The following is a 17,184-nucleotide window of genomic DNA, read 5'->3' on the forward strand; positions in this document are numbered from 1 at the left end:
TTTTTGACAATTACAATTTCTTTAATAATTCATTTTAAGGAATACAAACTTTGTGAAAATTTGCTTTTGGCTATTCCCCATCAAGTTATAATAAAATTTGCAGCAAATATGCATAATTTTATGCCTTTTTTACTGATATAGTTTTCACTTTAGCGGCAAAACTCGAACTTAGTACTCGCCATTATGAACCGCTATTCAAGTATACACTTTGATCAGTTTTAATGCTTTCGTCCAATTCATTTTGATCAGTGATGTTTTTCAACTTTCAAAATATTAATATATGGACGGAGTCTATATTAATATATGGAAGGAGTCTTATTTCAGTTGTGCGTGCTTTTGTGAATTTAATACAAACGATTTTAATGACATCTTTACCAAATTCGAAAATTCGACACTCATCGCTCGACTTTCCTACAGAATACCCTAAATAACAGTATTAATTAAAAAATAATCAATACCAACTTCATAACAATCAAATTCTATATTTGGCAATAAATTTGAGTTTCTTCGGCTAAAGTCTAATCAAAAATTTTGTATCAATTAAACTTAATACTGTTCAAAATAAAAAAAGCACCAAAAGCACTAAATGAAAATGCCAGAAAGCACCAAGTTGGTGCTTTTTTTGAAAAGGCACCAAAAAGGCAATTTGGTGCTTTTTAGAAATCAAAAAGCACTACATTTGGTGCTAAAAGCACCAAATTGGCAACACTGTACGTTACTATCACAAAGATAATTGAGTATAACAAGATTAAGCATTCCCAATAAACACAAACGTTTGAAAAATGCTAAATTTCAACAATTTTTCAAACATTTTTTCAAAGGATTAGGGTAATATTCAAGTTGAGAAATTGTTGAGAAAATCGCGTTCTCAACAAAAAACAGACATTACCCTCAACAGTGAAATTCAACACATTACCAATAATATCTCAAGTGTTATCCTCAAATTGAAATGCATCGCTACTCAATAATTTGTCAAACAATTTTCGATGCGAGTCAAATTCAAAATTAACATCGTTGCAAATACTTTTCAACCTAAATTTGTATGAATGATATCCCCACTTCAAATTGAAAGTCAAAGCCAAAATTCTATGAATTTTGTATAATTTATTCATTTTCATCTAAATAAAATATATAATAATACACTACAATACCAATTGATAATAATAATCTTATTAAACATATCAACAAATAAGAACAAAAAAAAAAAAAAAAAACAAACAACAAAACTTTAAATATCTTAAACATTGTTAGTAAACACTTTTGCATTGATAATTCGATTTCCTTTTGGTGTCATAAAACAGCATTAAAATTTATTAACATGCGGGCAATTTGAAATTAGGAACGTACTGGACCGCGTGTTAGAATTGATTTCCAGCAGAAGGAATTCACAAAATATCCATTTTAAACTGATAATAGCATATGAATTAAACTGACGATGTGGTGCACATTTTCATCCAGAAGTTGTTGATTTCAACAATTTGTTGTTTTTAACAATTTTAATTGGTTGCACTTGTAATGTTTCTGGAAACTTTTTCTTGTCGATAAGCCTCAGTTTTCACTGGTCAGCTTCTTAATGTTTGCAAGAATGTAGCATCCAAAGATTTTAGTTTTCTGCAAAGAGATTTAAATTTAGTGACTTCTTTAAAGTGTTGATTTAATTTTTCATATTGACGTACCAATTATTATAAACTATTTGAAGCAGTTCCAGTTAATTGTCAACCATTTTTTCATTGGTCTGCTTTTTAATATCATCAAGAACGTAGAATCCATAATTTTAGTTTTCTGCAAAGAGATATACATTTAATGACTTCCTTAAAGCTTCATTTCATTTTTTACTTTCAGTTTTATTTCCTATTTTTATAAACTATTTGGTTATTTGTCTAAAATTTTCCCATTTTTTATTTCTTGCAATTGGCCACGAACTTCGTTGTACAAATAAGTATTGAAAACCACATGGTTTTTTCGTTGCATTTTAGGGTAGTGTTTTGTCAAAGTTTTCTCATATTATCTTCAACACCTTTTCAAAGATTTCGTCAACATTTTGGCAAATTTGAAGTAATTCGCAAACAATTTGAAGATTTATTGAAGATGAGCTATTTCAATTCAAGTTGAATTTATGTTGAAAATTATATTTACCCTCAAACTGAAAAGTTGTCGCATTTGAAAATCGCTCATTCTGTGTTTATTGGGTTGTGCTCTTATAAAAATTGTTTTATTTGTCCATTTTTTCCAAAGCAGCTCTGCCCAGGAATAAATTTAAAACGGCAATATTCACATAAAACCATATTGAATATTCGCTTTAAAATACACATACGTTTTATTTTAATTTTCTACAATCGTTTTGGTATTACTTTTATGGGGTTTTATTCAAAAATTTATGAAAAACACAAATGTTATGATATTTTCCGACGCAAACGGCAGTACATTTGAGAGACACGTCGGCGCAAACTTTATGATATTTTGTTGGCAGAGTCCTCTGGTGCTTCAGTTTTGCTATGACAAGACTGCATCTTCTTCTCAATTATCTTTGACTATCAAATGCTAGCATTACCAGATCTCAATTATTTCAATTTCCTGAAAAAGGCCCATACATTTTAAAAATGATTTTCCATAAAATTCAATCTGGCATCGCCGTTCATTTGGCAAACATTTCCCGCTTTTGATATTTGGTTTAGCTCAAAATTTTTTTTCAACAAATTAGCCCGCGTAGAGAGATAAGGATTTGTAATCCATATTTCTACAATAATTACAGTTCAGTTGTCCTTTTAATGAGTGTTTCATTCGAAATGTGTGTGTTTGCTCGTGTTTGACTTTCCCTTAAACGGTCTCTATGGCGGTTATAAAGAAAAAATAGATCGATATAATTAACTTTTATCACATATTTACAATAAAAGCTTTAATCAATTTATCAATTATTAAGTTTTTCCTCCAACAGTCTTGATTGGGCTATCGCCAGAGCAAACATCATCTTTGCGTCTACACGGTTAAAGCAAATCAAAGGCACTAACAGTTTATTTTATTCTCTCACGTCTTTCCTGCGCTCTTCTTTCGTTTGTTTTTATTTTCTCTCTACGTCATATTACATAAAAGAGAATCAAAGAACTTTCATTGTAAATAAAAATGAATGGGATTTACCCCCCCAACCACAACAAGTTCAGTGTTTTATCACTGGACCCTTCCCCGGACAAAAAACGAAAAAACAAAACACAACATCGCCCGTCACGCATCAAAGTAGGCTACAACATGTGCACAGTATTTGAGCATATACCAAATCCACTAAAGTGCAGAAACTGCCAAAAACTCGGTCATACAAAAAACCATTGTAAGAATGTCGCACTTTGTGGGGAATGTGCTCAACCACCACCTCATGATGTTTGCAACAGAAAATTTTGCGTTAAGGCCGGTATGCACCTCTAGCGAAAAATTTCATTCCCATAAGAAATGCATTGCTATTTATGCTAACGAAATTTTCGGTAGCGTTCAATTTTACGCACCTCTAATGAAAGCTGTTACGCACCTCTAATGAAAATAACAGGGTTGTCAAAAGCATATTTTGGCAGCAAACATTTAATTTATTACAATCATTGTGTGCGTAAAAGTTTTAAAAGGTCTGTAAATAATAAACAATTTATTTGAGGAATATTTGGAACATATATTAACAATTTTTAAAAGCGATCAGCTGGTTTAAAATTTGTGTACACAGCCCTGTTTTTTTGTTGTAGACTTAAATAAATTTTTGCTACCGAAAATTTCGCTAGAGGTGCATACCGGCCTATAACTGCAATATCGAATCACATACATCCAATGATCCAAAATGCCCAACGTTTTTGAAACACAAATCTGTGAATAAGATAAAAATTAACAATCGATGCACAGTCCGAGAAGCCTGGAAAATTTTTAACTCCAATCCATCAGCTCACCTAATAACTCCTTATACTCCAAACGCCACATACGCTCAGGTAGCCAGCAATGACTACTGCACCAATAACCAAACTACTAAATTACACTCTGCAGAAATCACTCCACCACCAAATTCACTTTCTCCACCACCTCAACATATAAGACAGCAAACCACCAACTTACCACAACCAACAACCTTTAACTCACTCATAAATAGCTTCTCACCAAATAATAATAAACAACTTAGCTATATCAGCAAATAATCCTGAAAAAACAACAACCACAACTTCAAAATACTCAAACGAAAATAATGAAACACACGACCAAAATTCTTTCAACAGCATCAATCTTATTCAAAGTGAACCAACCACTAGTTCCAACTCTAAATCCACTATCATCTCTACAAATCACACCCTAGGGACAATTCATATCTCAACGACATAGAAATGTCTCCCTGTTCGCAGGCCTTCAAAATGTTTCCAGATTTAAAAGTATTAATAACACCTGAAACTTACAGAAAAACATCATCAAAATCTAACCATAAATCATAAATTAATTACATATCTTTTTTCCTCTTTTTTAGATTTCAAATATGACAAATTTAGATGTTAAGATTCTACAATGGAATATTCAGGGATTCTTATGCCATTATTTCGCATTAGAAATGCTTGTTGCTAAACATAAACCGAACATAATCGCTTTACAAGAAACACACATTATACACTCATAGAAAAAAGTCTGCTAAAAACAGCAGTCGATGTCTGCTGTTATATTTTTGTACTTCAGGGCGTAATGAACAACAATTTATAAAATTTTTAGTTTATAAAATTTTCGCCAAAGTCTATTTAAGAACAAAAAGTAGTTTTTGGTATATTTTTGCACTGTAATATACTTACAAGCTCCTAAATACGATCAGCAAACATTTTGTTTGCTGTTATGCCTCAATTCGATAAATATTCAGATTTTTGGTCAAATACTATAGATATTCATAAAATATTGTGTTAATTATGTTAGGATAGCTCCTAAGTTGACATTTTTATTTGTTTTAGCCAAAATAAAACATATTTTAGTGTAATCGAGCTTCAAAAATAGCAGGAAATGTTTGCTATTTCAGCAAACAATGACTGCTGTCCCTTTTTCAGCAGACTTTCTGCTGTCCCTACTAACAAATTTCTTTGGGTGTACTACATTTACCCGGCTAGTCAGTTTTATTTCACAACAAGAATTATAATTATGCTAAAGAAGGTATTGCCATTTTTATCAGAAATGGCTTACACTTTTCGCTTAAAATCATATCCACAGATACATTACTCTTTCAGGCAGTAACAGTTGATATTGGTCACCCGACGACCATCACGAATATCTATCATGAACATGACATCACCTTATCTGCTGAGGTGATTGATAGGATACCATTAGTTACAACCGGGTACAATATAGTTCTGGGAGATCTCAACGCACATATTAGCGTATGGGGATCCTGCACAGATTCACCTCTGGGCAATCTTTGGGTAAACTTTGCAGAAGACAGACTTGGTCTTTTTGAATGACGGTTCACCGACGCTTCTCAGTACACGCAATACTTTTACTGCCATCGATGTAACCATGTGCAGCCCTCACCAACCCACAGTAGAAATTTCATACCGCGACTCATAGTTAAGAGAGCCGACTGGCCTCTATTTCGATCGAAATTATCACAGTTTAACGACTACTTTGAACATTCTAATGATGTCAACAGAGAAGCCGCTCAAATTGGGCGTCTTTTTCGAAAGGCAGCTAACGAATCTATGCCGTTAACCCGAAAACCTACCAATCGAAATAACCCCATTTGGTTCAACAGGTATATTGGCAAATTAATTTATGCAAGAAATAAGGCCTGGATTACCTTTAGAAGATCCCGGTCTAACGAAAACTGTAGACTCTATAGAAGGGCCTGTGCAATGGTTAAGAGAGAATGTAAAATCTCCAAACGCCAGACATGGACAAACTTTCTAAATTCTTTCGACCCCTGTTTAGACATTCGTTTACTCTGGGACAAGGTGAAACGCCTAAGATCGCAAAAATTCCTATGCTTTCCTATGATCACTGTCTCCGGGAGAAGTATATCACAACCCCAGGAAATTGCTTCTGAATTTGCGTCCTTCAGGAGTTCTCTGAGCTCTGACGAAGCTATTGACCCCGCTGTAATTAGAGAGAAATTCGGCATTATTTCTACTATCACGTCGCATGTGGACCACTTTCCAGGTATGGTACAAGATATTGACGTTTCCGAACTGGATCAGACTCTGATGACCCTTAGGGGTTCAACTTTGTTATCCAATGGTCGACAATGCACCTGTTATTATAAAAGAAAGGATATGCAAACTTTATAATAACATTATCCAATCTGGAACCTACCCACAAGATTGGAAAACTGCGACATTGTCCCCAATACCAAAACCGGGAAAGGTCCATAACCGTCTAGAAGGCTACAGACCTATATCGCTGTTACCGATAATGTCGAAGATCCTGGAGAAGATAATAGCGCGACGATTCTTTGCATATACTCAGGGCAGAATCTCTCGGATCCAACATGCATTTATACCGAGACAAGGTGTACATAGCATTTGCCATCAAATCGAGGAAAGGCTCCGTAGTAATATCTCCAATAGGAAACATTCCATCCTTATGTCTTCCGATTTGGAAAAAGCCTTCGATCGCGTCACTCTAACTCCGATAATATCGGAATTGAAAAGATGCGGAATGAATTCGTCTATACTTCATTTACTTCATTCATTTTTATCAAATCGAAGAATCGTGGTTAAGGTCGATGGTCACTATTCCCAAACATTCGAACTTGACAATGGGATTCCACAGGGGTCTCCCTTGTCCGTTGTACTTTACAATATCTATGCCAATAGCCTTGACGATTCCATGGTGACTCACCAATCTATCGATTATGTCGTTTAACAAAGTTTTAACAATCGTGTTCAGGACTGGGCTAAATATTCGGGAGCAATCATTCCTGACTCGAAGACAGAACTCCTTCACGTATGTAGGAAAAGAAATTGTCGCATCGACAATCTTCGTCTCGGTAACGATTATATCTCTATTCAAACACGTATTAAAATCCTAGGAATTATCTTTACTACACCCAAAGAAATTTGTTAGTAGGGACAGCAGAAAAGTCTGCGAAAACAGCAGAAAGTCTGCTGAAAAAGGGACAGCAGTCACTGTTTGCTGAAATAGCAAACATTTCCTGCAATTTTTGAAGCTCGATTACACTAAAACATGTTTTATTTTGGCTAAAACAAATAAAAATGTCAACTTAGGAGCTATCCTAACATAATTAACACAATATTTTATGAATATCTATAGTATTTGACCAAAAATCTGAATATTTATCGAATTGAGGCATAACAGCAAACAAAATGTTTGCTGATCGTATTTAGGAGCTTGTAAGTATTTTACAGTGCAAAAATATACCAAAAACTAATTTTGGTTCTTAAATAGGCTTTGGGGAAAATTTTATAACCTAAAAATTTTATAAATTGTTGTTCATTACGCCCTGAAGTACAAAAATATAACAGCAGATATCGACTGCTGTTTTTAGCAGACTTTTTTCTATGAGTGTAGGAATCTATTATGGAATGATCAGATAACGTACTTAGTAAGTAAATTGACAAAGGTCAATAACTTATTGAGACTTATCTGCTCTAGAACCAAGGGTCCTCACATGGACGTTGCGATCCATATATGTAGGTTACTCGTATCAGGAATTCTCTCACATGGTACAACATTATATGGATGGACTTCGCAGTCCAATATTTCCAAACTTGACATTTCCATTAATAAGTGTTATCGAACGGCTACTGATTTACTGAAATCGACACCAATCGAATCGTTAAGGCATGAGGGTAAATTTAAAAGTTTTCGTGAATTACATGAGAAATACTGTATATGTTTGGCCTCTCGAGCAATCACCATGATCAGGCATGGACTCCATCAGGCCTTTTGGGAACATATCGAAAATGGATCTCAGTTACCGAAGTCTGCTATCAACAAAATTATGAGCTTACTTTCCGACTTTGACATATATATTCCTGATAGACCCGTCGAACTATTCGACTTTAACAACAGAATTATTTTCGACGACGGTCTAAGCAGATACAACAAAGATCTTACTGCTCCCCATGTATATAAGTCTCTGATGGCTGAGAAAATAAATCTTTATAACCCACAGACTGTATTATATACAGACGGTTCCTTTGATGGAATTCGTACTGGGTTTTCATATTCTGGGCATATTCTCTGCTGAGTTAGCTGCCATTGCATATGCTCCAGAGCAACTCGGCAGAACACTAATCTGTACCGACAGCCTTAGTGTGTTAAGAGCCATTCAATCCAACAAGGCTCAAGTTTTCGACCACTTAATTTTCCACGCCTCTCGATCTAACATTGTAATAATGTGGATACCTTCCCACATCGATATAAGCGGTAATGAGTACGCGGACGAGATTGCAAAGAGATCCTTGAATTCGAATCGAATCGTAACTCCACCTTGTTTGTCCAAAAAGACCATTATTAACACTAGGATTTGGTGCGACTCCAGTGTATTTCTTAGCTTGATAGACCCTACTATAAATAGATCTAACTACAACTCTCGCCTTAGTAGATCGGAATGCTCGCCTTAGGGTGAATAAAACGCTTTTCAATACACAACACTATTATGATCAAACTGAACCCGCCAAATGTAGTTTTTGTGACGATTACCTCTCTGTGAAACATATTCTTTCCGATTGTCCATCATCCAGAATAAAAAGTAATGATCCCGAAAATACGAGAATCCTTTAGAATTCATGGAATCTAAAACATCTAATTTTTTCTTTTATATATTCTAAAACCATATTAATATCATTATCAATTAAAGATTGTTCATATTATGTACATAAATAAAATTTAAACCAATAATTTAACTATACAACAGGCACAAATGATCTGTTATCGTGTAATCCGGTGCCTTTTAATTATATTTTATAAATTTATTTTATGAAATATATCTTGTAAATAAATAAAATAACAGCCTATTTCTGATATCCGAATTCTGCTGTTCGTTCGCATACAAAACGAAAATCAGCTGATTTCGGTTTCTCTAAGCTCTATCTAAACGACAACTGAGACGAAAATCAATGCGAACGAAAACGTAATGTTACCACTAAAATTGGGTTTCTCTAATTCCATTCGTTCGCATTTTGTCGAACAGAAATGTCAAATCCACTCACTTTGTACAACCTTTCGTTTTGTGGAAAAAGGCATTCATAAATAGAGAAAAACTTAATAATTGGTAAATTGATTAACGCTTTTTGGTGAAAATACATGATAAAAGTGGTTAATATCGATCTATTTCTCTTTATAACCGCCATATAGACCGTTTAAAGGAAATTCTAAAATGAACAAACACATACATTTGGAATGAAACACTCATTAAAAGGAAAACCGAAACGTAATTATTGCAAATATATAGAAATACAAATACATATATCTCTACGAGGGATAATTTCTTTAAAAAAATATTGAGCTAAACCAAATATCAACAATGAGAAAAATTTGCAAAATAAACAGCGATGCGAGATTGAATTTTATAGAAAATAATTGTTAAAATGTATGGGCCTTTTTCAAGTAATTGAAATAATTGAGATCTGGTAATTTATCATTTGTCAGTAATGTAAGCCATGCGAACGAACGAAAGGAAGTTAGAGAAACCCAAATCTAGACGAAAGTGAGTGACTGCCGTTCGTTCGCAATTGCTTTCGTTCGGATATCAGAAATAGGTTGTAAATAAATTTTTCCTATTTATAAATGCCTTTTTCCACAAAACGAAAGGTCTTTACCAAGTGAGTGGTTTTGACATTTCAGTTCGTCAAAATGCGAACGAATCGAGTTAGAGAAACCCAATTTTAGAGCTTACGTTACGTTTTCGTTCGCATTGACTTTCGTTTCGAATTTCGTTTAGACACCCCTTAGAGAAACCAAAATCAGCTGTTTTTCGTTTCGTATGCGAACGAAGACTAGAATTCGGATAGCAGAAATAGGCTGTAAATGTCATTATTTTCAAATCAATAAATCGTCCAACCAAAAATACAATGGGAACTCAAAAGTAATTCCAAAGAAAATACTAAAAAATAGTAGCCGTCACAAAGCCAGCTCTTTTCATGAAACCTGTGTAGCTAAAAAGAGGGAATCTCATAAAAATGTTATATGATGCTATAACATTTCGTCAAATGTGGTCGTTGCGCATTTGATGTCGTGTAGGTTCCTAATGTTGTTTATTTACAAATGTCAAACCCAGGGATCCGGAGCGGTCCATTTTTTTCGCTCCGCTCCACTCCCGGGCGGTACATATATGGGAGCTATAGCTAAATCTGAACCGATTTCGATGATTTTTTGCACATATAGTTAGTGCTATAGAAGATTACATTTCGCCAACTTTGAGTAAGATCGGTTGATAAATAAGAAATTTTCAGACTTAAAGGGTGATACAGAAGATTATTTTGTGCTAAATTTGACGACGATCGGTTAGTAAAAAAGTGCAACGTGACCCCATTTGTCGAAATCGGGCAATACATATATATGGGAGCTATATCTAAATTTGATCCGATTTCTTCCAAATTCAATAACGTTCGTCCTTGTGCCCAAAAAACTCCCTGTACCAAATTTCATCAAAATCGGTTAATAATTGCGACCGAAATCCTGTGAACAACAAATACATGGACAAACGGACGGATGGACGGACGGACACCAAGCACCAGGAGGTGATTCCGATTCGATCGGTATATATTTTATGGGGTCTAAAATCAATACTTCTTGTAGGCACATTTTTTGGCAGATCAAACTTATTATACCCTAACCATTATGTGGTTTAGGGTATAATGACTTTAAAACAATGTGTTGAAACATTTTATTAATTTTGAAGATTTTTTCAGAAATATTAAATCCATTTTGACTTCATTAAAACGAAATTTGCATTCATGTTAGGATACACATTTTTATGTCGAATCACTTAGCTATAAGGACAAACAGACTTCAGTGAAAAGTTTAGAGACTTTTAGACAAGGAAAAACTTTTTTTCAGAGAAATACGTCTTCTATTCTAAGCAAAATTCGTATTCGTATTTTAAGCAAGTGAAATATTTGGCCTCCCGACAATATTCTTTGCAGTGCATCATCTACTATTTAATATGTGATAAAGGGTGATTCTTTTGAGGTTAGGATTTTCATGCATTAGTATTTGACAGATCACGTGGGATTTCAGACATGGTGTCAAAGAGAAAGATGCTCAGTATGCTTTGACATTTCATCATGAATAGACTTACTAACGAGCCACAACGTCGAATTTTCAGTGAATGGGCCCTAGAAAAGTTGGCAGAAAATCCGCTTTTTTATCGACAAATTTTGTTCAGCGATGAGGCTCATTTCTGGTTGAATGGCTACGTAAATAAGCAAAATTGCCGCATTTGGAGTGAAGAGCAACCAGAAGCCGTTCAAGAACTGCCCATGCATCCCGAAAAATGTACTGTTTGGTGTGGTTTGTACGCTGGTGGAATCATTGGACCGTATTTTTTCAAAGATGCTGTTGGACGCAACGTTACGGTGAATGGCGATCGCTATCGTTCGATGCTAACAAACTTTTTGTTGCCAAAAATGGAAGAACTGAACTTGGTTGACATGTGGTTTCAACAAGATGGCGCTACATGCCACACAGCTCGCGATTCTATGGCCATTTTGAGGGAAAACTTCGGAGAACAATTCATCTCAAGAAATGGACCGGTAAGTTGGCCACCAAGATCATGCGATTTGACGCCTTTAGACTATTTTTTGTGGGGCTACGTCAAGTCTAAAGTCTACAGAAATAAGCCAGCAACTATTCCAGCTTTGGAAGACAACATTTCCGAAGAAATTCGGGCTATTCCGGCCGAAATGCTCGAAAAAGTTGCCCAAAATTGGACTTTCCGAATGGACCACCTAAGACGCAGCCGCGGTCAACATTTAAATGAAATTATCTTCAAAAAGTAAATGTCATGGACCAATCTAACGTTTCAAATAAAGAACCGATGAGATTTTGCAAATTTTATGCGTTTTTTTTTAAAAAAAAGTTATCAAGCTCTTAACAAATCACCCTTTAGAAACCAAATTTATGAAAATGGACCAAATTCTGTTTGGTCCGACCATCGGACCAAATTTAAAAATTAGAAATCTTTTGGACCAATTTTGGTCCGATCGGACCAAAACGGCAATGCTGATTGGAATTGAAAGTCTATACTCAGAGTAGAAGTAACTACTCTCCGAAAGTTTTTTTTGTTTTGCAACAGACGTAGAGAAGAGGTTTTGTTATATTTGTAATGTGTGTGTATGTTTGTGTTTATGTTTGCAACAAACTCCATCGAAATCAGTCCGTGGTATACCTACGAATATTCTTACTCAGATCTAGTGTTACCTAATTTCGCTTTTTTCCCCTTTATTGTAAAAATACATTTTCGAACAGCGTTTTTAAGAAATGTTCGTTCTCAAAAAAAGTAGATAACATGCAATAATACAAATCAAGTCATTATTTTTCAATGTGAGAAAAAATTATGTATTGAAAAAATTGTATATGCGCACATTTTTCAACCAAAATTGAAACTATCCATAATTTTAATTAAATTTTCGAGAACTAATATCAGAAATAAGAGAATGCTAGGATATAGTACAATAGTAAAGCAAATATGAATGTCCTTACACTGAAAAAAAGAAATTTTCTTAATTATTAAAGTCACGTTGACCTTACCTCAAAAATTTTATCTTTCATGTTATGATACACATTTTTAAGTAAAATAACTTAATTATAAGGACATTACAACTTCATTCCAAAGTTTATTGACTTTTGGACGAGGAAAAAAACTTTATTTTAGAGAAATGCGTCTTCCATGTTAAGCAAAATTTGCATTCTTATTCTAAGGACACGAAATCTTTGACTTCACGATAATATTTTTTTCAGTGTAGAAAACTAAAACATTAAATATAAATAAGATCGTTTAATTGCATTTATTTGACGTTCATTACAAACGTCTTTGTAGTAATATGGGATGAAATTGATCGAAAGTACTGTTGTTACTTTTACAACACATACTAGAGATATATTTTGACATTTGCCGTTTTTGAAAACAATTACTAAAAAAACACGTTGTGTTTTCCCCGATGTACGTACGTACAAAAATACATATCGTACATTTTAAACGTTTACTCACACTACGCTAAGTACTAGCTATATTTTAAATTACCTACACAGTGTAATTTCAAAGTTACACATTTCATTCAAGTAATATTTTATTCGGAGCGGAGCGGAGCGGTTTTTCATTTGGAAACCGCTCCGCTCCGGCAAAAAAAGGGCTTGCTTCGCTCCGCTCCGCTCCGGATCCCTGGTCAAAACTGAATGTAAATAACAAATACGTATTACGGAGGACAGACAAAATTCCAATATATCTTGTTTTAAAAGTAACGTGCGCTTGTTATCCTATGGAAGATGGTGGTCATAATTTTCCATAAACGAAATTTAATTTGAGTGTGATACCTATCTTTTGTAGGTATCCATTTGAAGATCATGATATTCTGAAATTATAAAATTGTCCTCTTGCAGAATTGACTGCATTTATACAAATTATAACATGTTCCTAAGCGAATACACTTCCATGGAATAAATATCGTATGATTATCTCCTCGAAGTTTAGCCAATATGAGACAACTGATCTTCCAGATCAAAATAATTCCATAAATTCATATATGGACAAAAACAATTAACAACAACTCGAATTATGTACCCTGACGGATGTTGGGTAGGAATTTGAATAAGTGTATGAGATGTTTTCAATCGGGCTTAACGATCGTAAACAGTGGCGTTAGATAAAAAATAAATCATGTTAATCAAAATTGGAAACTTTGGCGAGTATCTGTGAACGACGAAAGAGAGAATGAAATAATTTACCTGGAGAGTAGGTTAGGTTAGGTGGCAGCCCGATGTATCAGGCTTTCTTATCACTGAGTGCTGCCCGATTCCATGTTAAGCTCAATGACAAGGGACCTCCTTTTTATAGCCGAGTCCGAACGGCTTTCCACATTGCAGTGAAACCACTTAGATAAGCTTTGAAACCCTCAGAAATGCCACCAGCATTACTGAGGTGGGATAATCCACCGCTGAAAAACTTTTTGGTGTTCGGTCGAAGCAGGAATCGAACCCACGACCTTGTGTATGCAAGGCGGGCATGCTAACCATTGCACCACGATGGCTCCCACCTAACCTAACCTACCTGATGAGTAGGAATAAGTGATCAGAACTTTTAACTCGTAATGAAATCTTACGTAGTAAACGAACAAGAAATTGCGATTGATAAGGTGCGCATTGTGTGATTTTCTTCTATCTTGATCGGTCCATATTCTCTTTCCAGGGATTTCTTCGTATTTATATTTACCCATTTGTCTAGTTCGATGCTGCGTTCATCATAGAGTACCCGCGTCTATGAAAGATGCATTTTCATAGTCATATGGTAAGGTAAGTATTGATACAACGAGACGCTATTTCTTTTACCTAGGTCTGTTTCGAAATTAATTCGATTTGGGATTTGGATGGTAAAAGACTCGAACCCATGACCCTTTGTATTTGCCATACCCTTCCAAGCTTGTTCCCAAGAAAATTCGAAGGAGTTATAGAAAAAGCATAAATGGAAACAAAAACATACTGAAGTGGTCAAGGCTCTATTCGGATATGAATGACTAAAAACAGTATTAGAAAATGAATAATTATGAAGAAATTTATATAAAAAAATGGAAAATATTGTTTCATAATAAAGAATTAATACGAATTTGCACAAATTTTAATTCAAATCTTTGGGATAAATAATAAACAAAAACTACATGTCGAACAAATAAAATAAAATATATATGACAGTCAGTGTTAGATAAGTGTTAGGTGTAAAATATTTATAAACATAACAGTGTTAGTAACATCTAAACTTTTCTTCTATTTTTAAGTCTAATCCTTTGCTAAGTTTTGTTGCAGATCTTGTAGAGACGTGTTTGCCGAAATTTTATAAAATTATCTTTTTATATGTTCAAGAAAGTAAGTTTCTCTAATTAGAAATTTATTTAGTGAACATAAAATTGTAAAATTTATCAATAAAACACAAGGATAAACCAATAGAATTTAAGAATGTGTGTTTCTTTGATAATAAAAGGCTGGTATAAGAAAAATGTTTAATGGGAAGAATTTCCTAAATTACAGAAATGAAAGATTAACAGCCGTATTCATAAATTTTTAACAAAGGTTTATCAAAAGAAAATAGGCTATCTTTGCTGTAACCTCATTCATAAACATAAAATAGCCTATAATATGTTTAATAACTTCTTCATAAGTTACAAAAATTTATTGTAGGTCTTACCCTTCTTTATCACTACTTTAATTTGACACTTTTTGACAATTGGCCGTTGATTATAGATTGTTTGTGTAGCAGATTTTCCTTAAAACAAATAATAAAATGGATAAAGTGCATAAAATTAATAAGATAAGGAGAATTGGTGAGTTTTGCATTGCAAAAATTTAACATATATTAATTTCTTCCTTCCCCACAGAGCTAATTAATAGGATTGTAAATTACCATTCCCCAAAAAATTATAAGGAACAAAACAAAATTATCTTGGTTATCAAATACAAATTGTCATTGGTTTTAGAACAAAAACAAATAAATATGTAGCTATATAGCCTTACTAATTTATGATTTTTGATTCAATATCAATGGAATTTGATAATAGACTCAATTTTTGAAGAGACTGTAAGACTATTTTCAAGCATAAATTGGCATTTAAAAAAAAGTTTTGGCGAATATCTCCAAAACGGTTTGAGATAGAAAGTTGATTCAAATGGCACAAATGAGTACCAATCTAGCGCAAATTGGCACAACAGTTTTTTGAAATTCGAAAATTTTAAATTTTGACTATTTTCAAGCAAAAATTGGCATTTAAATTGGCATTTTTTGAGAATATCTCCAAAATGTTTTGAGATAGAAGGTTGATTCAAACGGCACAAATGAGTACTAACCTAGCGCAAATTGGCACAACATTCAGTTTTTTGAAATCCGAAAATTTTAAATTTTTACTATTTTCAAGCATAAATCACCTAGCACAAATGGCACAACATTCAGTTTTTTGAAATTCGAAAATTTTAAATTTTGACTATTTTCAAGCATAATTTATTTATTTATTTATTTACGCATTGCCTATATAAGTAATTAATTATATAAAATCTAAAATAAATTTACTATTTAATTAAAGAACAATATGAATGAATTTTTAGAAAAGTGTAGAATATATAAGTGTAAACGAAATAAGCAAAAATAAAGCAAATAATAAAAATAAAACTAAAAAGTAAAAAATAAAAATATGGCTAAAGGTTCAAATAATATCCACCAATACTTATTCCAGAAAATAAGGGTAACTACCATTGGCAATGACAGAAATCTTTATTAATTAATTTATTCTTCTATAAATCATTCATTCAGAAAACTCTTTAAAAAGAATTGCTTAACCCTGGAAAGTCATCCTTATTTTTTGTACGCTAACGTCATCCTTCGTCATTTTGACTACGGCTTATTCCAAACAGCTATAATTCGCATCGTGAGCAAAAATGAGAAAATTGAGTTTATTTTCTTATTCAATTTGTTTTTAATTAGTATAAAACAAAAATTCATAAAATAGTTGAAATAGTATAGCTTAAATTTATCATTTCCCAATCGACTAAAATACATTTTAGATCGAAAATGAAATTACGCGTCGTGATTTTGAGGAAGCATGACTGTCCAGGGTTAAATTGGTAAACAGTAAAGTTGAAGCAGCTGAGTGTTATCGGGAGAGAATTCCAAATTCTAGTACGATCTCTCGAATGTAGAACATGAAATCTGAGGTATGTTAATCTGTGGGTTCCTAACAGAGTGGGAGAAAATAAATTTCGAAAGTAAATCCGCGGGTGGCAATCACTGAATAGCCTTATAGAAACAAATCAATTTACGCAATGAAACATATTGTTCAAAATTATATCCAAGGAATTCCTAATAATCCATTTTAAGGAATACAAACTTTGTGAAAATTTGCTTTGGGCTATTCTATGTATAATTTTATGCCTTTTTTGCTGAATTAGTTTTCACTTTAGTGATTAAACTCGAACTTAGTACTCACTTTTACTCTCGTGGAGTTTGTAGTATTCGAACGCCTGAATCAGTAATGT

The 17,184-nt window shown here is 33.5% G+C and overlaps 1 long non-coding RNA gene across 1 annotated transcript in view; it reads right to left on the bottom strand.

Annotated features, from left to right (window-relative positions):
• Positions 1–1,447: 1,447 nt before the first annotated feature.
• Positions 1,448–17,184, bottom strand: part of LOC142223108 (uncharacterized) — a 28,503-nt gene continuing 12,766 nt past the window's right edge. The window contains exons 2-3 of the long non-coding RNA XR_012718570.1: positions 1,677–1,782; positions 1,448–1,611 (exon numbers count right to left, since the gene is read on the bottom strand). This is a non-coding gene — a long non-coding RNA (uncharacterized LOC142223108). The remainder of the gene's footprint in view (positions 1,612–1,676; positions 1,783–17,184) is intronic.

This window comes from Haematobia irritans, chromosome 2, assembly GCF_050003625.1.
Source record: "Haematobia irritans isolate KBUSLIRL chromosome 2, ASM5000362v1, whole genome shotgun sequence".
NCBI classification, from domain to species: Eukaryota; Metazoa; Arthropoda; class Insecta; order Diptera; family Muscidae; genus Haematobia; species Haematobia irritans.